The sequence below is a fragment of the Oncorhynchus tshawytscha genome, unplaced genomic scaffold (genome assembly GCF_018296145.1).
Source record: "Oncorhynchus tshawytscha isolate Ot180627B unplaced genomic scaffold, Otsh_v2.0 Un_contig_2885_pilon_pilon, whole genome shotgun sequence".
Taxonomy (NCBI): domain Eukaryota; kingdom Metazoa; phylum Chordata; class Actinopteri; order Salmoniformes; family Salmonidae; genus Oncorhynchus; species Oncorhynchus tshawytscha.
The window spans coordinates 13,618-41,333 of NW_024608576.1; the positions used below are offsets into that span (position 1 = coordinate 13,618).

Consider the following 27,716-nt stretch of genomic DNA (forward strand, 5'->3'; position numbering starts at 1 on the left):
ATCAAGTATTATCAAGACACCTGCTGTTAACTCTTAGGACTACTTTGCTGTTAACTCTTACTCTTAACTACTTAACTACTTAGGACAGCTCACGAGGTGTCCAAAAATATCTGCTGACTAGGTGGGTAGGTAATTTAGGTAATGGGTAGTAACAGGTAATTTATACCCATAAGTGTAAAATGTCTTTATTCTCAGCACTTATACGACCAATTTTCTACTCTGAGACACTTTGTGATCATGGTCCCATATTGATCTCAACATATTGTGATCTCAACATAGAATGTTTGTAATAAAACTGAATGTTTGATCTCAAAATAAAACTGGGGTTTAGTTGATTGTTTGTTACATAGTGTTGAGCGTCCCCGTACAGAAGACTGGGTTTATTGTTCAATTTGCTTTTGTGTACAGAACCGCGTCCCCTAAGAACTGTCCCGTCCCGTACAGAACTGGTCAGGAACTGGAGGTGATGTGAGTTTGTACAGTGTTGAGACCCGAAGCCAGATTTGCCTTTACGGTCAGGGACAGTGTGAGTGTAGCCAGACTTTTCACTCTCTATCCTTGTTTCAGATTTGTGTTCACCGGATTCATCATCGAGACGAGAGACAGACGAACGACCTGCAGAGCTGTCGGTACAGCCAGTCGGTAAGCTAGCTAGTTACTCTACCAGCAGTCCTAGTTACCATAGCTACTCTACCAGCAGCATCCTAGTTACCATAGCTACTCTACCAGCAGCATCCTAGTTACCATAGCTACCACTACATCATCACCTGTCTGCAGCATGGACTAGGTGTGGATGAGGAACTCTACCAGCAGCATCTTGTTTCTTCCACCTGTTAAATCCCGGTTTGAGGCTTGTTCAATTTCTTTTTCTTTACGGATGCTGGCTACCTCTGTCCGGTTCTCCTCCTTCTTCACCAGATGGACCTTGTTTCAGTGTTTATTGAACACCGGGTAAATAATCATCTAGTCAGAACCTCAACCTCAGTTACATTCATTATAAAAATCATCTTAATATCTGATATTGTGAGTAAACAACCTCGAGAGTGCGTCTTCCAGCCCTCCAATAAATTACATCATTCAACCCTCAGGTTAGTAAATTTACCTCAACATCCCCCGGAGAAGCAGAGTAACGACACCAGCCTTTTAGCGGGGCTGACAGACGCTCGCGACGCTAATTTAAAAATGACACACTGCTCGCGCCATTAACTAACGTCTGGAAGTCCGTTCTATTTGTGAAACTCTTCTTCTGTTTCCCCATCTGAGCTCAGAGGAGATGAGAGATGTAATGTTTGTCTCTGTTGTGTTGAAGACCAATCCAGCAGGAGAGACCAGCCTCCCCTGTTCCCAGCTGTGTGTCCATGAAGAGTGACTGGTCTATGGATCCTCCTATAGACTTTAGAGAGGGAGACTTTTCTACTGAACAAAGGTAAGAAGAACTCATGGGTCCTGGTCAGTGAGTTAAACAACACTGTCTCTAGTCATTTCTCCTCTCCGTTTTCCAATTCCTCTTTGTTGTTTTCATAATTCATAGGCTAATTCTTTTGTCAATTTTCATAGTCTTAAAACAATATTAAACAAACACAACATTCCCTCCCTCCGTGTGTGTGTGTGTGTGTGTGTGTGTGTGTGTGTGTGTGTGTGTGTGTGTGTGTGTGTGTACTCCCTGGATGAGGAGATGTAATCTCATGTTTTGTCCACAGAAACCAACAGGAGAGATCAGAGTCAGAGATTCTCAGTGGTCAGTCTTCCCAGAGTCATCAAACAGACCTGGCCTCCATATTCAGTGTATGTGGTCCTGTTATGTACATTTGTTTTTGTTTACCTCAAGTAAAGTTGATCTGTCAATCATTCATTAATGTGTTAATGAGAAAGCATTTATTCTCTTGCTTAACTAATTTACTTTATTTATTTCAGATGCTTGAAGAGAAAATTATGACATTTGTGAAGAACGAGCTGAAGATGTTCAAGAGGATTCTTAGTCCAGAACTCCCAGAAGGCTTTGAGAGTCAGAAGCAGGATAAGGAAGTGGTGGATGCTGAAGATGAGCAGCAGGAGAGCAGTGCCAGAGAGGGGGCTCTGAAGATCACACTGCACATCCTGAGGAAAATGAACCAGAAGGAGCTTGCTGACACACTGGAGAAATGTAAGATCTGTCTGCCTCATGTTGAATGATGTTTTATAACATTTAAAAGCTGTAGCTAAAGTACAGCTAAAGTAGCTGTGTAACTCAATGATATTGTAGCAGCCTTAACACAACACCTAGTGACCTCATCAAGTAGCAGCAGGGATGTGTTGATTAATTTAGAGAGAGAGAGACAACATTAATAATACCATCAATAATACCAATAATAATATAATCAGTCACACCAGTCTGTAATGCATAATGAAAACATTTATACAGTCAGTTAAGATAATACATTATTGTAATTTAAAACTTTATAACAGTCCTATATACTGTAGGCACTAAAACAGTAATATTAATATCCTCTGTGTTATTTCTTCATTCAGATGAGCTTGCTGTGATTTGCCAACGTGAACTCAAATCTAATCTAAAGAAGAAGTTTCAATGTGTATTTGAGGGTATCGCTAAACAAGGAAATCCAACACTTCTCAATAAGATCTACACAGAGCTCTACATCACAGAGGGCGGAACAGGAGAGGTCAATAATGAACATGAGCTGAGACAGATTGAGACAACAACCAGGAAACAAGCAAGACCAGAGACTGCAATCAAATGTAACGACATCTTCAAACCCTTAACTGGACAAGACAAACCTATCAGAACTGTGCTGACAAAGGGAGTCGCTGGCATTGGAAAAACAGTCTCTGTGCAGAAGTTCATTCTGGACTGGGCTGAAGGAAAAGCAAATCAGGATGTCCAATTTGTATTTTCATTCCCTTTTCGGGAGCTGAATTTGATGAAAGAGGACAAACACACTTTCATTGAACTTCTTAATCACTTCTCAATGGAAACCAAACAATCAGGAATCTCCAACTACAACAAGTACAAAGTTCTGTTCATCTTTGATGGTCTGGATGAGTGCCGACTGCCCCTAGACTTCCAGAAGAACAAGATCTGTTGGGACGTCACAGAGTCAACCTCAGTGGATGTTCTGCTGACAAATCTCATCAAGGGAAATCTGCTTCCCTCTGCTCTCCTCTGGATAACTACCCGACCTGCAGCAGCCAATAAGATCCCTTCAGGGTGTGTTGACCAGGTGACAGAGGTACGAGGGTTCAATGACCCACAGAAGGAGGAGTACTTCAGGAAGAGATTCAGTGATGAGGACCTGGCCAGCAGAATCATCTCACACATAAAGACATCAAGGAGCCTCCACATCATGTGCCACATTCCAGTCTTCTGTTGGATTTCTGCAACAGTCCTTGAACACATGCTGAAACATAAGAGAGAAGAGATGCCCAAGACTCTGACTGAGATGTACACACACCTTGTGGTGTTTCATACCAAACAGAAGAATGAAAAGTATCTTGGGAAAGAAGAGACAGGTCCACACTGGAATAAAGAGAGCATTCTGTCACTGGGAAAACTGGCTTTTCAACAGCTTGTGAATGGCAATCTGATTTTCTATGAAGAAGACCTGAAAGAGGCTGGCATTGATGTCAATGAAGCCTCAGTGTACTCAGGATTGTGCACACAGCTCTTTAAAGAGGAATGTGGGCTGTACCAGGACAAGGTGTACTGCTTTGTTCATCTGAGCATTCAGGAGTTTCTGGCTGCTGTATATGTGTTCCTCTCATTCATCAACAACAATGAGAATGTAATGGACAAACTGCAATCCAGGAACTTTTTCTTGAGGATCAAACAAAGGCGTAAAGTTACTGTCTACAAGCCTGAAGTTACTCTCTATAAGAGTGCTGTGGATAAAGCCTTACAAAGTGAGACAGGAAACCTGGACCTTTTCCTCCGCTTCCTTCTGGGCCTCTCACTGGAGTCCAATCAGAAGCACTTACGAGGTCTACTGACAAAGACAAGAAGCAGCTCACAGAGCCATGAAGAAACAGTCAAGTACATCAAGGAGAAGATCAGGGAGAATCCCTCTCCAGAGAGGAGCATCAATCTGTTCCACTGTCTGAATGAACTGAATGACCATTCTCTAGTGGAGGAGATCCAACTACCTGAGATCAGGAAGTCTCTCAAGAGACAACCTGTCACCTGCACAGTGGTCAGCTCTGGTCTTTGTGTTGCTGACTTCAGAAAAGGAGCTGGATGTGTTTGACCTGAAGAAATACTCCAGATCAGAGGAAGGTCTTCTGAGGCTGCTGCCAGTGGTCAAAGCCTCCAGAGCTGTTCTGTGAGTAAATAAAATGACATATAAGAACTAATCATCAGGAAGAAATATTCAGTTTAGAGAAAAGTATGTATTCTAACATGTGTATAATATTATATTGAATAACATATTGAATAAATGCATTGATTTTCACATTAGTATACCAATATGACCATACAATTCTAGGAGATGGAAAATGAATCTATATGTTGTTTGGGAGAATAAACCAAATGCATCTGCCATTGTCCTTCTACACTACTGGTGTTAAATTAACAGTGTGTTTGTGAAGTCATGATGATCTCTTTGTCAGGCTGTCAGGCTGTGGAGTCACAGAGGAAGGCTGTGCTTCTCTGGTCTCAGCTCTGGAGTCAAACCCCTCACACCTGAGAGAGCTGGATCTGAGTAACAATGACCTGAAGGATTCAGGAGTGAAGCTGCTCTCTGCTGGACTGGGGAATCCCCACTGTAAACTGGAGACTCTGAGGTCAGTATTCCTAGTTGGTCAACAAGTGATAACTGTTTGGTCAACAAGTGATAACTGTTCATCAGATCCACATGTGTTTACCAGACACACATAGTCCACACCACATGTGTTTGGACAGTGATGCTTACAGTTTTACATTTGGTTGTGTTTTAGATGTTTTCCTAATAGAAACTGAATGGTGAATAATGTCCTGTCATTTTGGAGTCACTTCACTTGTATTGTCAGTAAGAATAGAAGATGTTTCTGGACACTTCTACATTCATGTGGATGCTACCATGATTATGAATAATCATGAATGAATTTGAAGTCTCTGTTATTGGTAATGGTGAGAGGTTAGCATGTTTTGTTGTAGCCTCTGTTATTGGTAATGGTGAGTAGCCTCTGTTATTGGTAATGGTGCAGTAGCATGTTTTGTTGCATTGTTTTGTAGCTCATGTTTTGGTAATGTAGTTCTTTTGTTGTCCTCTGTTATTGGTAATGGTGAGAGGTTAGCATGTTTTGTTGTCCCTCTGTTATTGGTAATGGTGAGAGGTTAGCATGTTTTGTTGTAGTCTTGTGGTAATTGGTGAGAGGTTAATGTTTTGAGAGGTTAAGCATGTTTTGTTGTAGCCTCTGTTATTGGTAATGGTGAGAGGTTAGCATGTTTTGTTGTATGTTATTGGAATTGTAGTTCATGTTTTGTTGTAGCCTCTGTTATTGGTAATGGTGAGAGGTTTATGTTTTGTTGTTTTGGTAATGGTGAGAGGTTAGCATGTCTAGCCTCTGTTATTGGTAATGGTGAGAGGGTGTTTTGTTGTAGCTGTTATTGGTAATGGTGTTTTTGTTGTAGCCTCTGTTATTGGTAATGGTGAGAGGTTAGCATGTTTTGTTGTAGCCTCTGTTATTGGTAATGGTGAGAGGTTAGCATGTTTTTTGTTAGTCTGTTTTGTGTATTGGTAATGGTGAGAGGTTAGCATGTTTTGTTGTAGCCTCCTGGTAATGTGAACATGTTTTGTTGTAGCCTCTCATTATTATTCATGATTCAGTCATGATTTTTCTTAATCAAGGCATCATCAGGATTAATTTATTATTGTTTAGAAACATGTTATCTACTCTGTTAGACAGAAAAGTACTCCACTCATCATCCACCATTTTATTATTGGGCAAAACACAACCAAAACACAACCAAAACAAACTGCAAATGCAACCAACGAGTTTACGACCAAATACTAAACTTTTGACTACTTTAATACACTATAAGTAAATTGGTCAGATTACTTATGTCTTCTTCTAATGGGGAGACTTGAAACATAAAGTGTTTTCAGTTTTAATCGTGAAACAGATATGTATTAAAATACCCTCAAATAAAAGGTGACATTATATACTGTTACGGTTTTCTTCCGTCGAAGGAGAGTCGGACCAAAATGCAGCGTGGTAATTTCCATACATGTTTATTAGACGAAAACACGAACAAAACAAAAACAACAAACGGAACGTGAAAACCTATACAGCCTATCTGGTGACTACAAACACAGAGACAGGAACAATCACCCACGAAATACTCAAAGAATATGGCTGCCTAAATATGGTTCCCAATCAGAGACAACGATAATCACCTGACTCTGATTGAGAACCGCCTCAGGCAGCCATAAACTATGCTAGACACCCCACAAAAACCCCATGACAAAAACGCACCACAATAACCCATGTCACACCCTGGCCTGACCAAATAAATGAAGACAAACATACATTACTTCGACCAGGGCGTGACATAAACTGTCACCTCAAATGAAACATTTGATCTCAAATCCAAAATGTTGGAGTATCGAGTCACATTTAAAATGTCAGCTTCACTGTCAAAATAGATATGGTGTGGACTGTATACTAAATATCTAAATCTAACTGTCTAGATACCTCACTGTCTAAATAGATATGGTGTGGACTGTATACTCAATACAATCTAAATCTGATACCTCACTGTCTAAATAGATATGGTGTGGACTGTATACTCAATACAATCTAAATCTGATACCTCACTGTCTAAAAATGTGGATGTATACTCAATACAATCTAAATGGTGTGGACTGTATACTCAATACAATCTAAATCTGATACCTCACTGTCTAAATAGATATGGTGTGGACTGTATACTCAATACAATCTAAATCTGATACCTCACTGTCTAAATAGATATGGTGTGGACTGTATACTCAATACAATCTAAATCTGATATACTGTCTAAATAGATATGGTGTGGACTGTATACTCAATACAATCTAAAATATCACTGTCTAAATATGGTGTGGACTGTATACTCAATACAATCTAAATCTGATACCTCACTGTCTAAATAGATATGGTGTGGACTGTATACTCAATACAATCTAAATCTGATACCTCACTGTCTAAATAGATATGGTGTGGACTGTATACTCAATACAATCTAAATCTGATACCTCACTGTCTAAATAGATATGGTGTGGACTGTATCTCAATCTAAATCTGATACCTCACTGTCTAAATAGATATGGTGTGGACTGTATACTCAATACAATCTAAATCTGATACCTCACTGTCTAAATAGATATGGTGTGGACTGTATACTCAATACAATCTAAATCTGATACCTCACTGTCTGTCTTTTGACTGATACTGCTTTTTAAACTGGTCTGGTCAGTCTACTCAAATATTTGTGCTATACATGTTTCTATCCCCAGGTAATGATTTGATCATTTGTCATTTTTAATGATGTTATTTTACATTTACGAATAGATATGGAAGGTTCCATATGTTGAAAAAATATACTGCCACTATTTTCACCTCCAAAGAATATCAGTGTGATTTTAAAATGATTTGACTCTTTGCAGGCTGTCAGGCTGTCTAGTCACAGAGGAAGGCTGTGCTTCTCTGGTCTCAGCTCTGAGTCAAACCCCTCACACCTGAGAGAGCTGGATCTGAGTAACAATGACCTGAAGGATTCAGGAGTGAAGCTGCTCTCTGCTGGACTGGGGAATCCCCACTGTAAACTGGAGACTCTGAGGTCAGTATTCCTGTAGTTGGTCAACAAGTGATAACTGTTCACCAGATCCACATGTGTTTACCAGACACACATAGTCCACACCATATGTGTTTGGACAGTGAAGCTTACAGTTTTAAATCTGGTGCTTTGCTCCAGCATTTTGGATTTGAGATAGAATGTTTCATATTAGGTGACAGTACAGAATGTCACCTTTTATTTAAAGGTATTTTCATAGATATATATTTTACTGTTTATAAATGAAAACACTTTATGTATCTAGTTCTCCCATTTGAAAAAGTCATAATATTTTGGATAAATTATTTTTGTCATAAGTTTAGTATTTGGTCCCATGTTCCATGCCTGCAGTGATTACATCAAGCTTGTGATTCTACTAACTTGTTGAATTAATTAGCGGTTTGTCTTGGTTGTGTTTTAGATGTTTTCCTAATAGAAACTGAATGGTGAATAATGTCCTGTCATTTTGGAGTCACTTCACTTGTATTGTCAGAAAGAATAGAAGATGTTTCTGAACACTTCTACATTCATGTGGATGCTACCATGATTATGAATAATCATGAATGAATAAAGAATGATGATGAATGAGAAAGTTACAGAGGTACAAAGATCAGAATAAATGCTGACCTCCCCAGTGCTAATGGTGAGAGGTTAGCATGTTTTGTTGTAGCCTCTGTTATTGGTAATGGTGAGAGGTTAGCATGTTTTGTTGTAGCCTCTGTTATTGGTAATGGTGAGAGGTTAGCATGTTTTGTTGTAGCCTCTGTTATTGGTAATGGTGAGAGGTTAGCATGTTTTGTTGTAGCCTCTGTTATTGGTAATGGTGAGAGGTTAGCATGTTTTGTTGTAGCCTCTGTTATTGGTAATGGTGAGAGGTTAGCATGTTTTGTTTTGTTGTAGCCTCTGTTATTGGTAATGGTGAGAGGTTAGCATGTTTTGTTGTAGCCTCTGTTATTGGTAATGGTGAGAGGTTAGCATGTTTTGTTGTAGCCTCTGTTATTGGTAATGGTGAGAGGTTAGCATGTTTTGTTGTAGCCTCTGTTATTGGTAATGGTGAGAGGTTAGCATGTTTTGTTGTAGCCTCTGTTATTGGTAATGGTGAGAGGTTAGCATGTTTTGTTGTAGCCTCTGTTATTGGTAATGGTGAGAGGTTAGCATGTTTTGTTGTAGCCTCTGTTATTGGTAATGGTGAGAGGTTAGCATGTTTTGTTGTAGCCTCTGTTATTGGTAATGGTGAGAGGTTAGCATGTTTTGTTGTAGCCTCTGTAACTTTCTCACTCATTATTATTCATGATTCAGTCATGATTTTTCTTAATCAAGGCATCATCAGGATTAATTTATTATTGTTTAGAAACATGTTATCTACTCTCTTAGACAGAAAAGTACTCCACTCATCATCCACCATTTTATTATTGGGCAAAACACAACCAAAACACAACCAAAACAAACTGCAAATGCAACCAACGAGTTTACGACCAAATACTAAACTTTTGACTACTTTAATACACTATAAGTAAATTGGTCAGATTACTTATGTCTTCTTCTAATGGGGAGACTTGAAACATAAAGTGTTTTCAGTTTTAATCGTGAAACAGATATGTATTAAAATACCCTCAAATAAAAGGTGACATTATATACTGTTACGGTTTTCTTTCCGTCGAAGGAGAGTCGGACCAAAATGCAGCGTGGTAATTTCCATACATGTTTATTAGACAAAAAACAAAACAAAACAAAAACAACAAACGGAACGTGAAAACCTATACAGCCTATCTGGTGACTACAAACACAGAGACAGGAACAATCACCCACGAAATACTCAAAGAATATGGCTGCCTAAATATGGTTCCCAATCAGAGACAACGATAATCACCTGACTCTGATTGAGAACCGCCTCAGGCAGCCATAAACTATGCTAGACACCCCACAAAAACCCCATGACAAAAACGCACCACAATAACCCATGTCACACCCTGGCCTGACCAAATAAATGAAGACAAACATACATTACTTCGACCAGGGCGTGACATAAACTGTCACCTCAAATGAAACATTTGATCTCAAATCCAAAATGTTGGAGTATCGAGTCACATTTAAAATGTCAGCTTCACTGTCAAAATAGATATGGTGTGGACTGTATACTAAATACAATCTAAATCTGATACCTCACTGTCTAAATAGATATGGTGTGGACTGTATACTCAATACAATCTAAATCTGATACCTCACTGTCTAAATAGATATGGTGTGGACTGTATACTCAATACAATCTAAATCTGATACCTCACTGTCTAAATAGATATGGTGTGGACTGTATACTCAATACAATCTAAATCTGATACCTCACTGTCTAAATAGATATGGTGTGGACTGTATACTCAATACAATCTAAATCTGATACCTCACTGTCTAAATAGATATGGTGTGGACTGTATACTCAATACAATCTAAATCTGATACCTCACTGTCTAAATAGATATGGTGTGGACTGTATACTCAATACAATCTAAATCTGATACCTCACTGTCTAAATAGATATGGTGTGGACTGTATACTCAATACAATCTAAATCTGATACCTCACTGTCTAAATAGATATGGTGTGGACTGTATACTCAATACAATCTAAATCTGATACCTCACTGTCTAAATAGATATGGTGTGGACTGTATACTCAATACAATCTAAATCTGATACCTCACTGTCTAAATAGATATGGTGTGGACTGTATACTCAATACAATCTAAATCTGATACCTCACTGTCTAAATAGATATGGTGTGGACTGTATACTCAATACAATCTAAATCTGATACCTCACTGTCTGTCTTTTGACTGATACTGCTTTTTAAACTGGTCTGGTCAGTCTACTCAAATATTTGTGCTATACATGTTTCTATCCCCAGGTAATGATTTGATCATTTGTCATTTTTAATGATGATACATTATTTTACATTTACGAATAGATATGGAAGGTTCCATATGTTGAAAAAATATTCTTCTATTTTTCCAAAGAACTCAGTGTGATTTTAAAATGATTTGACTCTTTGCAGGCTGTCAGGCTCCTAGTCAAGAGGTGCTGGCTTCTCTGTTCTCAGCTCTTCAAACCCCTCACACCTGAGAGAGCTGGATCTGAGTAACAATGACCTGAAGGATTCAGGAGTGGAGCTGCTCTCTGCTGGACTGGGGAATCCCCACTGTAAACTGGAGACTCTGAGGTCAGTATTCCTGTAGTTGGTCAACAAGTGATAACTGTGTCACCAGATCCACATGTGTTTACCAGACACACATAGTCCACACCATATGTGTTTGGACAGTGAAGCTTACAGTTTTAAATGTGGTGCTTTGCTCCAGCATTTTGGATTTGAGATACAATGTTTCATATTAGGTGACAGTACAGAATGTCACCTTTTATTTAAAGGTATTTTCATAGATATATATTTTACTGTTTATAAATGAAAACACTTTATGTATCTAGTTCTCCCATTTGAAAAAGTCATAATATTTTGGATAAATTATTTTTGTCATAAGTTTAGTATTTGGTCCCATATTCCATGCCTGCAGTGATTACATCAAGCTTGTGATTCTACTAACTTGTTGAATTAATTAGCGGTTTGTCTTGGTTGTGTTTTAGATGTTTTCCTAATAGAAACTGAATGGTGAATAATGTCCTGTCATTTTGGAGTCACTTCACTTGTATTGTCAGTAAGAATAGAAGATGTTTCTGAACACTTCTACATTTGCTATGCTACCATGATTATGAATAATCATGAATGAATAAAGAATGATGATGAATGAGAAAGTTACAGAGGTACAAAGATCAGAATAAATGCTGACCTCCCTGTTATTGGTAATGGTGAGAGGTTGGTAATGGCATGTTAGCATGTTGTTGTAGCCTCTGTTATTGGTAATGGTGAGAGGTTAGCATGTTTTGTTGTAGCCTCTGTTATTGGTAATGGTGAGAGGTTAGCATGTTTTGTTGTAGCCTCTGTTATTGGTAATGGTGAGAGGTTAGCATGTTTTGTTGTAGCCTCTGTTATTGGTAATGGTGAGAGGTTAGCATGTTTTGTTGTAGCCTCTGTTATTGGTAATGGTGAGAGGTTAGCATGTTTTGTTGTAGTTGTAGTTAGCATGTTTTGTTTAGCCTCTGTTATTGGTAATGGTGAGAGGTTAGCATGTTTTGTTGTAGCCTCTGTTATTGGTAATGGTGAGAGGTTAGCATGTTTTGTTGTAGCCTCTGTTATTGGTAATGGTGAGAGGTTAGCATGTTTTGTTGTAGCCTCTGTTATTGGTAATGGTGAGAGGTTAGCATGTTTTTTGTAGCCTCTGTTATTAGCCTCTGTTATTGTAATGGTAGATGGTTAGTTATGTTTTGTTGTAGCCTCTGTTATTGGTAATGGTGAGAGGTTAGCATGTTTTGTTGTAGCCTCTGTTATTGGTAATGGTGAGAGGTTAGCATGTTTTGTTGTAGCCTCTGTTATTGGTAATGGTGAGAGGTTAGCCTGTTTTGTTATAGCCTCTAACTTTCACATTCATTATTATTAATGATTCATTCATGATTTTTCTTAGTCAAGGCATCATCAGGATTCATTTATTATTGTTTAGAAACATGTTATCTACTCACTTATAAAGAAAATTACTCGTCATCATCCACCATTTTAATTCTGAGCAAAACATAACTCAAAACACAACCAAAACAAACTGCGAATGCAACCAACAAGTTTGAGTCACATGCTTGATGTAGGTATTGCATTCAAGGAATATCAGACCCAATACTAAACTTTTGACTACTTTAATAAACGATATAGTGAGTTGAATTGGTCAGAATACTTATGTCTTCTTCAAATGGGGGACTATACATAGATACATAATGTGCTTTTATTTCTAAACGTGAAACAGATATGTCTTAAAATACCCTCAAATAAAAGGTGATATTAGATACTGTCACCTCACATTTAACATGTTAGCTTAACTGTCAAAATAGATATGGTGTGGACTGTATATCAATACAATGTCTAAAAATCTGATACCTCACTGTCTAAATAGATATGGTGTGGACTGTATACTGGACTGTAATACAATCTAAATCTGATACCTCACTGTCTAAATAGATATGGTGTGGACTGTATACTCAATACAATCTAAATCTGATACCTCACTGTCTAAATAGATATGGTGTGGACTGTATACTCAATACAATCTAAATCTGATACCTCACTGTCTAAATAGATATGGTGTGGACTGTATACTCAATACAATCTAAATCTGATACCTCACTGTCTAAATAGATATGGTGTGGACTGTATACTCAATACATCTAATCTAAATCTGATACCTCACTGTCTAAATAGATATGGTGTGGACTGTATACTCAATACAATCTAAATCTGATACCTCACTGTCTAAATAGATATGGTTGGACTGTATACTCAATACAATCTAAATCTGATACCTCACTGTCTAAATAGATATGGTGTGGACTGTATACTCAATACAATCTAAATCTGATACCTCACTGTCTAAATAGATATGGTGTGGACTGTATACTCAATACAATCTAAATCTGATACCTCACTGTCTGTCTTCTGACTGATACTGCTTTTTAAACTGGTCTGGTCAGTCTACTATAATATTTGTGCTATACATGTTTCTATCCCCAGGTAATGATTTGATCATTTGTCATTTTTAATGATGATACATTATTTTACATTTACCAATAGATATGGACAGGTTAACATATGTTAAAAAAATATACTGCCACTATTTTCACCTCCAAAGAATATCTGTGTGATTTTAAAATGATTTGACTCTTTGCGGCTGTCAAAGTCACAGAGGAAGGCTGTGCTTCTCTGGTCTCAGTTCTCAGTTCAAACCCCTCACACCTGAGAGAGCTGGATCTGAGTAACAATGACCTGAAGGATTCAGGAGTGAAGCTGCTCTCTGCTGGACTGGGGAATCCCCACTGTAAACTGGAGACTCTGAGGTCAGTATTCCTGTAGTTGGTCAACAAGTGATAACTGTTCACCAGATCCACATGTGTTTACCAGACACACATAGTCCACACCATATGTGTTTGGACAGTGAAGCTTACAGTTTTAAATGTGGTGCTTTGCTCCAGCATTTTGGATTTGAGATACAATGTTTCATATTAGGTGACAGTACAGAATGTCACCTTTTTTTATTTAAAGGTATTTTCATAGATATATATTTTACTGTTTATAAATGAAAACACTTTATGTATCTAGTTCTCCCATTTGAAAAAGTCATAATATTTTGGATAAATTATTTTTGTCATAAGTTTAGTATTTGGTCCCATGTTCCATGCCTGCAGTGATTACATTGCTTGTGATTCTACTAACTTGTTGAATTAATTAGCGGTTTGTCTTGGTTGTGTTTTAGATGTTTTCCTAATAGAAACTGAATGGTGAATAATGTCCTGTCATTTTGGAGTCACTTCACTTGTATTGTCAGTAAGAATAGAAGATGTTTCTGAACACTTCTACATTCATGTGGATGCTACCATGATTATGAATAATCATGAATCATAAAGAATGATGATGAATAACAGAATGTTATGATGTAATGGTGAGAGGTTACATGTTTTGTTGTAGCCTCAGAATAAATGTGACCTCCCCAGTGTTGTAATGGTGAGAGGTTAGCATGTTTTGTTGTAGCCTCTGTTATTGGTAATGGTGAGAGGTTAGTTTTGTTTTGTTGTAGCCTCTGTTATTGGTAATGGTGAGAGGTTAGCATGTTTTGTTGTAGCCTCTGTTATTGGTAATGGTGAGAGGTTAGCATGTTTTGTTGTAGCCTCTGTTATTGGTAATGGTGAGGTTATGTTTTAGCATGTTTTGTTTGTAGCCTCTGTTATTGGTAATGGTGAGAGGTTAGCATGTTTTGTTGTAGCCTCTGTTATTGGTAATGGTGAGATGGTTAGCCTCTGTTATTGGTAATGTTTTGTTGTAGCCTCTGTTATTGGTAATGGTGAGAGGTTAGCATGTTTTGTTGTAGCCTCTGTTATTGGTAATGGTGAGAGGTTAGCATGTTTTGTTGGTAGCCATGTTTTTTTGTTATTGGTAATGGTGAGAGGTTAGCCTGTTTTGTTATAGCCTCTAACTTTCACATTCATTATTATTAATGATTCATTCATGATTTTTCTTAGTCAAGGCATCATCAGGATTCATTTATTATTGTTTAGAAACATGTTATCTACTCACTTATAAAGAAAATTACTCGTCATCATCCACCATTTTAATTCTGAGCAAAACATAACTCAAAACACAACCAAAACAAACTGCGAATGCAACCAACAAGTTTGAGTCACATGCTTGATGTAGGTATTGCATTCAAGGAATATCAGACCCAATACTAAACTTTTGACTACTTTAATAAACGATAAGTGAATTGGTCAGAATACTTATGTCTTCTTCAAATGGGGGGACTATACATAGATACATAATGTGCTTTTATTTCTAAACGTGAAACAGATATGTCTTAAAATACCCTCAAATAAAAGGTGATATTAGATACTGTCACCTCACATTTAACAACATGTTATGGTGTGGACTGTATACTCAATACTTAAACTGATACCTCACTGTCTAAATAGATATGGTGTGGACTGTATACTCAATACAATCTAAATCTGATACCTCACTGTCTAAATAGATATGGTGTGGACTGTATACTCAATACAATCTAAATCTGATACCTCACTGTCTAAATAGATATGGTGTGGACTGTATACTCAATACAATCTAAATCTGATACCTCACTGTCTAAATAGATATGGTGACTGGACTGTATACTCAATACAATAAATCTGATACCTCACTGTCTAAATAGATATGGTGTGGACTGTATACTCAATCTGAATCTAAATCTGATACCTCACTACAATCTAAATCTGATAAATAGATATGGTGTGGACTGTATACTCAATACAATCTAAATCTGATACCTCACTGTCTGTCTTTTGACTGATACTGATTTTTAAACTGTACTGGTCAGTCTACTATAATATTTCTCCTGAAATATTTGTTAATATGCATCTTTCTATCTTCAAGCAATACTTGGATAATGTGTCATTTCTAGGATGTGCTTCTCTGGTCTCAGCTCTGAGGTCAAACCCAACACATTATTTGTGGACAGGTTAACAGTGTAAGCAGTGAAAGCTAAGAGTAACATTTTAATACAACCTGTCTGTCATTGTATTTCTTCTGTGTTTCAGACTCACTGGCTGTAAACTCAGAAACACATCCTGTAAAGTGTTGGCCTCAGTTCTCAGTTCAAACCCCTCACACCTGAGAGAGCTGGATCTGAGTAACAATGACCTGAAGGATTCAGGAGTGGAGCTGCTCTCTGCTGGACTGGGGAATCCCCACTGTAAACTGGAGACTCTGAGGTCAGTATTCCTGTAGTTGGTCAACAAGTGATAACTGTTCACCAGATCCACATGTGTTTACCAGACACACATAGTCCACACCATATTTGCATACCTGTGTTACTGTTTAAATATGAATAGTGAATAACGACGAATAACAAAGATATAGAGGCACAAAGATCAGAATAAATGCTAAACTCCTCTGTTAATGGTAATGGTGAGAGGTTAGCATGTTTTGTTGTAGCCTCTGTTATTGGTAATGGTGAGAGGTTAGCATGTTTTGTTGTAGCCTCTGTTATTGGTAATGGTGAGAGGTTAGCATGTTTTGTTGTAGCCTCTGTTATTGGTAATGGTGAGAGGTTAGCATGTTTTGTTGTAGCCTCTGTTATTGGTAATGGTGAGAGGTTAGCATGTTTTGTTGTAGCCTCTGTTATTGGTAATGGTGAGAGGTTAGCATGTTTTGTTGTAGTCTCTGTTATTGGTAATGGTGAGAGGTTAGCATGTTTTGTTGTAGTCTCTGTTATTGGTAATGGTGAGAGGTTAGCATGTTTTGTTGTAGCCTCTGTTATTGGTAATGGTGAGAGGTTAGCATGTTTTGTTGTAGCCTCTGTTATTGGTAATGGTGAGAGGTTAGCATGTTTTGTTGTAGCCTCTGTTATTGGTAATGGTGAGAGGTTAGCATGTTTTGTTTTCTGTTATTGGTAATGGTGAGAGGTTAGCCTCTGTTATTGGTAATGGTGAGAGGTTAGCATGTTTTGTTGTAGCCTCTGTTATTGGTAATGGTGAGAGGTTAGCATGTTTTGTTGTAGCCTCTGTTATTGGTAATGGTGAGAGGTTAGCATGTTTTGTTGTAGCCTCTGTTATTGGTAATGGTGAGAGGTTAGCATGTTTTGTTGTAGCCTCTGTTATTGGTAATGGTGAGAGGTTAGCATGTGTTGTTGTAGCCTTTGTAACTTTCACACTCATTATTATTCATAATTCAGTCATGATTTGTATTATCATGGCATCATCAGGATTAGTTTATTAGTGCTGAGAAACATGTTATCTACTCACTTAGACAGAAAAATACTCTAGTCATCATCCACCATCACAATTGTTTTAATGAACAAAAATAACCCAAAACAACCAAAACAAACTGTAAATGCAACAAACGAGTTTGTCACGACTTCCGCCGAGGTCGGTCCCTCTCCTTGTTCGGGCGACGTCACCGTCCTTCTAGCCATCGCAGATCCACTTTCATTTTCCATTTGTTTTGTCTTTGTTTTACACGGCTGGTTTCATTTCCCCAATTACATGTTCATTATTTAACCCTCTTTTCCCCCTTTGTTTCTGTGATTGTTTTCTGTCTGTTCGGTCTGTTATTGTGGGCTCGGTATTACGACATTTTATTAGAATATTTGAGTAAAGTTACTTGTGTTACTCATCTCTGCTGTCCTGCGCCTGACTCCTCTGCACCAGCCTCACCCAGACCATTACAGAGTTTCAGTCACAAGCTTGATGAAGTCATTGCGTTCAAGGAATATCGGACCAAATACTCAACTTTTGACTATTTTAAACCCTGAAAGTTAATTGGTCAGAATACTTATGACTTCTTCAAATAGGAAACAGCAGAGGGAACACCCCCCCATCCACATCGATGGAACAGTAGTGGAGAGGGTAGCAAGTTTTAAGTTCCTCGGCATACACATCACAGACAAACTGAATTGGTCAACTCACACAGACAGCTAAATAGTGAGGTGTGGACTGTAGCAGCAGCCTCTTCAACCTCAGGAGGCAGAAGAAATCGGCTTGTCACCAAAAGCACTCACAAACTTCTACAGATGCACAATAGAGAGCATCCTGGGGGCTGTATCACCGCCTGGTATGGCAACTGCACCGCCCTCAACCGTAAGGCTCTCCAGAGGGTAGTGAGGTCTGCACATACGCATCACTGGGGCAAACTACCTGCCCTCCAGGACACCTACACCACCCGATGCTACAGGAAGGCCATAAAGATCATCAAGGACACCAACCACCCGAGCCACTGCCTGTTCACCTCACTGTCATCCAGAAGGTGAGGTCAGTACAGGTGCATCAAAGCTGGGACCGAGAGACTGAAACAGCTTCTATCTCAAGGCCATCAGACTGTTAAACAGCCACCACTAACATTGAGTGGCTACTGCCAACACACTGTCAATGACACTGACTCTACTCCAGCCACTTTAATCATGGGAATTGATGGGAAATGATGTAAATATATCACTAGCCACTTTAAACAATGCTACCTTATATAATGTTACTTACCCTACATTGTTCATCTCATATGCATACGTTGATACTGTACTCTATATCATCGACTGCATCCTTATGTAATACATGTACCACTAGCCACTTTAACTATGCCATTGGTTTACATACTTATCTCATATGTAATACTAAACTGATATCATCTACTGTATCTTGCCTATGCTGACTCTGTACCATCACTCATTCATATATCCTTATGTACATATTCTTTATCCCCTTACACTGTGTATGACAGTAGTTTTTTTTGGAATTGTTAGTTAGATTACTTGCTCGTTATTACTGCATTGTCGGAACTAGAAGCACAAGCATTTCGCTACACTCGCATTAACATCTGCTAACCATGTGTATGTGACAAATAAAATTTTATTTGATTTGATTTGATTTGATTTGAAATAGGGGGACTAGATACATGAAGTGCTTTATTGTATATACCGTGAAACAGATATGTATTAAAATACCCTCATTATATACTGTCACCTCATATGAAACATTTGATCTGAATTCAAAATGTTGGAGTATAGAGACACATTTAAAATGTTAGCTTCACTGTCTAAATAGATATGGTGTGGACTGTATACTCAATACAATCTAAATCTGATACCTCACTGTCTAAATAGATATGGTGTGGACTGTATACTCAATACAATCTAAATCTGATACCTCACTGTCAAAATAGATATGGTGTGGACTGTATACTCAATACAATCTAAATCTGATACCTCACTGTCTAAATAGATATGGTGTGGACTGTATACTCAATACAATCTAAATCTGATACCTCACTGTCTAAATAGATATGGTGTGGACTGTATACTCAATACAATCTAAATCTGATACCTCACTGTCTAAATAGATATGGTGTGGACTGTATACTCAATACAATCTAAATCTGATACCTCACTGTCTAAATAGATATGGTGTGGACTGTATACTCAATACAATCTAAATCTGATACCTCACTGTCTAAATAGATATGGTGTGGACTGTATACTCAATACAATCTAAATCTGATACCTCACTGTCTGTCTTCTGACTGATACTGCTTTTTAAACTGGTCTGGTCAGTCTACTATAATATTTGTACTATACATTTTTCTATCTCAAATAAAATAAAATACAATCTAAACAAAACAAATCAAATCAAATTGAATTTTATTTGTATGCAGTAATAACGAGCAAGTAATCTAACTAACAATTCCAAAAAAAAACTACTGTCTTATACACAGTGTAAGGGGATAAAGAATATGTACATAAGGATATATGAATGAGTGATGGTACAGAGCAGCATAGGCAAGATACAGTAGATGATATCGAGTACAGTATATACATATGAGATAAGTATGTAAACCAAGTGGCATAGTTAAAGTGGCTAGTGATACATGTATTACATAAGGATGCAGTCGATGATATAGAGTACAGTATCAACGTATGCATATGAGATGAACAATGTAGGGTAAGTAACATTATATAAGGTAGCATTGTTTAAAGTGGCTAGTGATATATTTACATAATTTCCCATCAATTCCCATGATTAAAGTGGCTGGAGTAGAGTCAGTGTCATTGACAGTGTGTTGGCAGTAGCCACTCAATGTTAGTGGTGGCTGTTTAACAGTCTGATGGCCTTGAGATAGAAGCTGTTTTTCAGTCTCTCGGTCCCAGCTTTGATGCACCTGTACTGACCTCGCCTTCTGGATGACAGCGGGGTGAACAGGCAGTGGCTCGGGTGGTTGATGTCCTTGATGATCTTTATGGCCTTCCTGTAGCATCGGGTGGTGTAGGTGTCCTGGAGGGCAGGTAGTTTGCCCCCGGTGATGCGTTGTGCAGACCTCACTACCCTCTGGAGAGCCTTACGGTTGAGGGCGGTGCAGTTGCCATACCAGGCGGTGATACAGCCCGCCAGGATGCTCTCGATTGTGCATCTGTAGAAGTTTGTGAGTGCTTTTGGTGACAAGCCGAATTTCTTCAGCCTCCTGAGGTTGAAGAGGCGCTGCTGCGCCTTCCTCACGATGCTGTCTGTGTGAGTGGACCAATTCAGTTTGTCTGTGATGTGTATGCCGAGGAACTTGAAACTTGCTACCCTCTCCACTACTGTTCCGTCGATGTGGATGGGGGGTGTTCCCTCTGCTGTTTCCTGAAGTCCACAATCATCTCCTTAGTTTTTGACGTTGAGTGTGAGGTTATTTTCCTGACACCACACTCCGAGGGCCCTCACCTCCTCCCTGTAGGCCGTCTCGTCGTTGTTGGTAATCAAGCCTACCACTGTTGTGTCGTCCGCAAACTTGATGATTGAGTTGAGGCGTGCATGGCCACGCAGTCGTGGGTGAACAGGGAGTACAGGAGGGGGCTCAGAACGCACCCTTGTGGGGCCCCAGTGTTGAGGATCAGCGGGGAGGAGATGTTGTTGCCTACCCTCACCACCTGGGGGCGGCCCGTCAGGAAGTCCAGTACCCAGTTGCACAGGGCGGGGTCGAGACCCAGGGTCTCGAGCTTGATGACGAGCTTGGAGGGTACTATGGTGTTGAATGCCGAGCTGTAGTCGATGAACAGCATTCTCACATAGGTATTCCTCTTGTCCAGATGGGTTAGGGCAGTGTGCAGTGTGGTTGAGATTGCATCGTCTGTGGACCTATTTGGGCGGTAAGCAAATTGGAGTGGGTCAAGGGTGTCAGGTAGGGTGGAGGTGATATGGTCCTTGACTAGTCTCTCAAAGCACTTCATGATGACGGATGTGAGTGCTACGGGCGGTAGTCGTTTAGCTCAGTTACCTTAGCTTTCTTGGGAACAGGAACAATGGTGGCCCTCTTGAAGCATGTGGGAACAGCAGACTGGTATAGGGATTGGTTGAATATGTCCGTAAACACACCGGCCAGCTGGTCTGCGCATGCTCTGAGGGCGCGGCTGGGGATGCCGTCTGGGCCTGCAGCCTTGCGAGGGTTAACACGTTTAAATGTCTTACTCACTTCGGCTGCAGTGAAGGAGAGACCGCATGATTCCGTTGCAGGCCGTGTCAGTGGCACTGTATTGTCCTCAAAGCGGGCAAAAAGTTATTTAGTCTGCCTGGGAGCAAGACATCCTGGTCCGTGACTGGGCTGGGTTTCTTCCTGTAGTCCGTGATTGACTGTAGACCCTGCCACATACCTCTTGTGTCTGAGCCGTTGAATTGAGATTCTACTTTGTCTCTGTACTGGCGCTTAGCTTGTTTGATAGCCTTGCGGAGGGAATAGCTGCACTGTTTGTATTCAGTCATGTTACCAGACACCTTGCCCTGATTAAAAGCAGTGGTTCGTGCCTTCAGTTTCACACGAATGCTGCCATCAATCCACGGTTTCTGGTTAGGGAATGTTTTAATCGTTGCTATGGGAACGACATCTTCAACGCACGTTCTAATGAACTCGCACACCGTATCAGCGTATTCGTCAATGTTGTTGTCTGACGCAATACGAAACATCTCCCAGTCCACGTGATGGAAGCAGTCTTGGAGTGTGGAGTCAGCTTGGTCGGACCAGCGTTGGACAGACCTCAGCGTGGGAGCTTCTTGTTTTAGTTTCTGTCTGTAGGCAGGGATCAACAAAATGGAGTCGTGGTCAGCTTTTCCGAAAGGGGGCGGGGCAGGGCCTTATATGCGTCGCGGAAGTTAGAGTAACAATGATCCAGGGTCTTTCCACCCCTGGTTGCGCAATCAATATGCTGATAAAATTTAGGGAGTCTTGTTTTCAGATTAGCCTTGTTAAAATCCCCAGCTACAATGAATGCAGCCTCCGGATAAATCGTTTCCAGTTTGCAGAGAGTTAAATAAAGTTCGTTCAGAGCCATCGATGTGTCTGCTTGGGGGGATATATACGGCTGTGATTATAATCGAAGAGAATTCTCTTGGTAGATAATGCGGTCTACATTTGATTGTGAGGAATTCTAAATCAGGTGAACAGAAGGATTTGAGTTCCTGTATGTTTCCTTCATCACACCATGTCACGTTGGCCATAAGGCATACGCCCCCGCCCGTCTTCTTACCAGAGAGATGTTTGTTTCTGTCGGCGCGATGCGTGGAGAAACCCGCTGGCTGCACCGCTTCGGATTGCGTCTCTCCAGTTAGCCATGTTTCCGTGAAGCAGAGAACGTTACAGTCTCTGATGTCCCTCTGGAATGCTACCCTTGCTCGGATTTCATCAACCTTGTTGTCAAGAGACTGGACATTGGCAAGAAGAATGCTGGGGAGTGGTGCACGATGTGCCCGTCTCCGGAGTCTGACCAGAAGACCGCTTCGTTTCCCTCTTTTTCTGAGTCGTTTTTTTTTTTGGTCGCTGCATGTGATCCACTCGGTTACACTGGTTGTAAGGCAGAACTCAGGATCCGCATCGCGAAAAACATATTCTTGGTCGTACTGATGGTGAGTTGACGCTGATCTTATATTCAGTAGTTCTTGTCGGCTGTATGTAAAGAAACCTAAGATGACCTGGGGTACTAGTGTAAGAAATAACACGTAAAAAAACAAAAAACTGCATAGTTTCCTAGGAACGCGAAGCGAGGCGGCCATCTCTGTCGGCGCCGAATGTATTTTAGTCCTTGTGCTTCTAGTTCCGACAATGCAGTAATAACCAACAAGTAATCTAACTAACAATTCCTAAACTACTGTCTTATACACAGTGTAAGGGGATAAAGAATATGTACATAAGGATATATGAATGAGTGATGGTACAGAGCAGCATAGGCAAGATACAGTAGATGGTATCGAGTACAGTATATACATATGAGATGAGTATGTAAACCAAGTGGCATAGTTAAAGTGGCTAGTGATACATGTATTACATAAGGATGCAGTAGATGATATAGAGTACAGTATCAACGTATGCATATGAGATGAACAATGTAGGGTAAGTAACATTATATAAGGTAGCATTGTTTCTGTATCTACAAGCAATACTTGGATAATTTGTCATTTCTAATAATGATACATTAATTTATGAATATGTACGGCAGGTTTCAGGACACTGATATATCTGAACATGTTAAAAAATATACTGCCACTATTTTCACTATTTTCACCACCAAAGAATAGCAGTGTGGTTTTAATATGATTTGACTCTTTGCAGGCTGTCAGGCTGTCTAGTCACAGAGGAAGGCTGTGCTTCTCTGGTCTCAGCTCTGAGGTCAAACCCCTCACACCTGAGAGAGCTGGATCTGAGTAACAATGACCTGAAGGATTCAGGAGTGAAGCTGCTCTCTGATGGACTGGGGAATCCCCACTGTAAACTGGAGACTCTGAGGTCAGTATTCCTGTAGTTGGTCAACAAGTGATAACTGTTCACCAGATCCACATGTGTTTACCAGACACACATAGTCCACACCATATTTGCATACCTGTGTTACTGTTTAAATATGAATAGTGAATAACGACGAATAACAAAGATATAGAGGCACAAAGATCAGAATAAATGCTAAACTCCTCTGTTAATGGTAACTGTGAGAGGTTAGTATGTTTTGTTGTAGTCTCTGTTTTTGGTAATGGTGAGAGGTTAGCATGTTTTGTTGTAGTCTCTGTTTTTGGTAATGGTGAGAGGTTAGCATGTTTTGTTGTAGTCTCTGTTTTTGGTAATGGTGAGAGGTTAGCATGTTTTGTTGTAGTCTCTGTTTTTGGTAATGGTGAGAGGTTAGCATGTTTTGTTGTAGCCTCTGTTATTGGTAATGGTGAGAGGTTAGCATGTTTTGTTGTAGTCTCTGTTTTTGGTAATGGTGAGAGGTTAGCATGTTTTGTTGTAGCCTCTGTTATTGGTAATGGTGAGAGGTTAGCATGTTTTGTTGTATCCTCTGTTATTGGTAATGGTGAGAGGTTAGCATGTTTTGTTGTAGCCTCTGTTATTGGTAATGGTGAGAGGTTAGCATGTTTTGTTGTAGTCTCTGTTATTGGTAATGGTGAGAGGTTAGCATGTTTTGTTGTAGTCTCTGTTTTTGGTAATGGTGAGAGGTTAGCATGTTTTGTTGTAGCCTCTGTTATTGGTAATGGTGAGAGGTTAGCATGTTTTGTTGTATCCTCTGTTATTGGTAATGGTGAGAGGTTAGCATGTTTTGTTGTAGCCTCTGTTACTGGTAATGGTGAGAGGTTAGCATGTTTTGTTGTAGCCTCTGTTATTGGTAATGGTGAGAGGTTAGCATGTTTTGTTGTAGCCTCTGTTATTGGTAATGGTGAGAGGTTAGCATGTTTTGTTGTATCCTCTGTTATTGGTAATGGTGAGAGGTTAGCATGTTTTGTTGTAGCCTCTGTTATTGGTAATGGTGAGAGGTTAGCATGTTTTGTTGTAGCCTCTGTTATTGGTAATGGTGAGAGGTTAGCATGTTTTGTTGTAGCCTCTGTTATTGGTAATGGTGAGAGGTTAGCATGTTTTGTTGTAGCCTCTGTTATTGGTAATGGTGAGAGGTTAGCATGTTTTGTTGTAGCCTCTGTTATTGGTAATGGTGAGAGGTTAGCATGTTTTGTTGTAGTCTCTGTTATTGGTAATGGTGAGAGGTTAGCATGTTTTGTTGTAGTCTCTGTTATTGGTAATGGTGAGAGGTTAGCATGTTTTGTTGTAGTCTCTGTTATTGGTAATGGTGAGAGGTTAGCATGTTTTGTTGTAGTCTCTGTTATTGGTAATGGTGAGAGGTTAGCATGTTTTGTTGTAGTCTCTGTTATTGGTAATGGTGAGAGGTTAGCATGTTTTGTTGTAGTCTCTGTTATTGGTAATGGTGAGAGGTTAGCATGTTTTGTTGTAGCCCTTGTTAACACTAATAATACTATGCAATGATAATATTTGCATTTTTTTTTTCACTATAAGCAACAGTGGGATTTCTTCCATTGACGGAGAGGCGGACCAAAGCGCAGCGTGGTTGTTTTGATTCATGTTTTAATAAATCACTTCACATGAACAAACTAACAAAAACAAGAACCGTGAAAACCCAAAACAGCCCTATCTGGTGCAAAACACAGAGACAGGAACAATCACCCACAAACAGCCCTATCTGGTGCAAAACACAGAGACAGGAACAATCACCCACAAACAGCCCTATCTGGTGCAAAACACAGAGACAGGAACAATCACCCACAAACAGTCCTATCTGGTGCAAAACACAGAGACAGGAACAATCACTATCCAAAAACAGAACAATCACCCACAAACCCTATCTGGTGCAAAACACAGAGACAGGAACAATCACCCACAAACAGTCCTATCTGGTGCAAAACACAGAGACAGGAACAATCACCCACAAACAGTCCTATCTGGTGCAAAACACAGAGACAGGAACAATCACCCACAAACAGTCCTATCTGGTGCAAAACACAGAGACAGGAACAATCACCCACAAACACACAGTGACACCCAGGCTACCTAAGTATGATTCTCAATCAGAGACAACTAATGACACCTGCCTCTGATTGAGAACCATATTAGGCCGAAACATAGAAATACCCCAAAACATAGAAAAACAAACATAGACTGCCCACCCAACTCACGCCCTGACCATACTAAATAATGACAAAACAAAGGAAATAAAGGTCAGAACGTGACAAACAGTGATGATTTGTCATTTGATAAAAAAATATACTGCCACTATTTTCACCACCAAAGAATATCAGTGTGATTTTAATATGATTTGACTCTTTGCAGGCTGTCAGGCTGTCTAGTCACAGAGGAAGGCTGTGCTTCTCTGGTCTCAGCTCTGAGGTCAAACCCCTCACACCTGAGAGAGCTGGACCTGAGCTACAATCACCCAGGAGACTCAGGAGTCAGACTGCTCTCTGCTGGACTGGAGGATCCACACTGCAGACTGGAGAAACTCAAGTATGTAGAGGGTTTATGTCAATGTTCATATCAGACATGTTTGACTTATCAGACTAGTTAAGACAAACATTCTTACCAACACTTGGACAGAATGATATCTGTGTGTGTCCAGTGACACACACACACACACACATACACACACACAGAACACACACACTGGACACATACACTCACCCACACTCACAAATTGGACACAAACACACACACACACAGACAAACATTTGCTTGAAGTGTGTGTGTGTGTGTGTGTGTGTGTGTGTGTGTGTGTGTGTGTGTGTGTGTGTGTGTGTGTGTGTGTGTGTGTGTGTGTGAGTTCAGGTGTATCCCTCAATGACTGTCTGTTCTTCTGCTTACCGCTACAGTGTGGAACATGGTGGAGAGAACAGAATGAAACCTGGGCTTAGAAAATGTGAGTGTTGACTGCTGTGAAGAATATGACTAAGAATAAGTCTTAATTCAAGTTAAGTCAAAGTCAAAGACCAACATCATTACTTACTTGGTCATATTAAATATCAGCTGTAGTTCTACAGAAGCAGAAATCAGGGACACCAAAGTTTACTGTGTGAGTTGTGTGTGTGTGTGTGTGTGTGTGTGTGTGTGTGTGTGTGTGTGTGTGTGTGTGTGTGTGTGTGTGTGTGTGTGTGTGTGTGTGTGTGTGTGTGTGTGTGTGTGTAATTAATGGGAATAAGTGTGTTTTATATTACCATACAGTATAACATATGATCATTCAACAAGTCTCAAGTTACCTTAACTTCTCCTTTTGATACCTAGAAACATCTACATTAAATGAATTAGTGAAAAGTGAGTTAACATTCTAATGTGAATGATGATGATTTCTAATATTGTGTCTGGTTTCATCCATCAGATGTCTGTGATCTCACACTGGACCCAAACACAGTAAACAGACGTCTCTCTCTGTCTGAGGAGAACAGAAAGGTGACATGTAGGAGAGAGAAGCAGCCGTATCCTGATCACCCAGAGAGATTTGAGGACTGTGGACAGGTGCTGTGTAGAGAGGGTCTGACTGGGCGCTGTTACTGGGAGGTAGAGTGGAGTGGGAGAAGGGGCTGATATAGGAGTGACATATAAAGGAATCAGCAGGAGAGGAGGGGTGAGGACTGTTGTCTTGGATACAATGACAAGTCCTGGAGTCTGTCCTGCTCTGACAACAGTTACACTGCCTATCACAATAATAATCCCACTACCATAGACGTCCGCCCCTCCAGCCCCCACAGAGTGGGAGTGTATCTGGACTGGCCAGCCGGAACTCTGTCCTTCTATAGAGCCTCCTCTGACACACTGACCCACCTCTTCACATTCACCTCCACATTCACTGAGCCCCTCTATCCAGGGTTTTGGGTTGATTACAACTCCTCAGTGTCCTTGTAAATAATAACCTGACACACACATACTCTGACACACACACACTGAAACACACAAACACTGGACACACACA

At 39.8% G+C, this 27,716-nt stretch overlaps 1 long non-coding RNA gene and 1 pseudogene across 1 annotated transcript; both read left to right on the plus strand.

The window, feature by feature from the left end:
* The first annotated feature begins 1,200 nt into the window (after positions 1-1,200).
* Positions 1,201-27,685, plus strand: LOC112230634 (annotated as a pseudogene).
* LOC121843633 lies at positions 26,200-26,819 on the plus strand. The gene is made up of 2 exons (XR_006081694.1): positions 26,200-26,260; positions 26,623-26,819. It is a non-coding gene; the product is annotated as an uncharacterized LOC121843633 (long non-coding RNA).
* Positions 27,686-27,716: the final 31 nt, after the last annotated feature.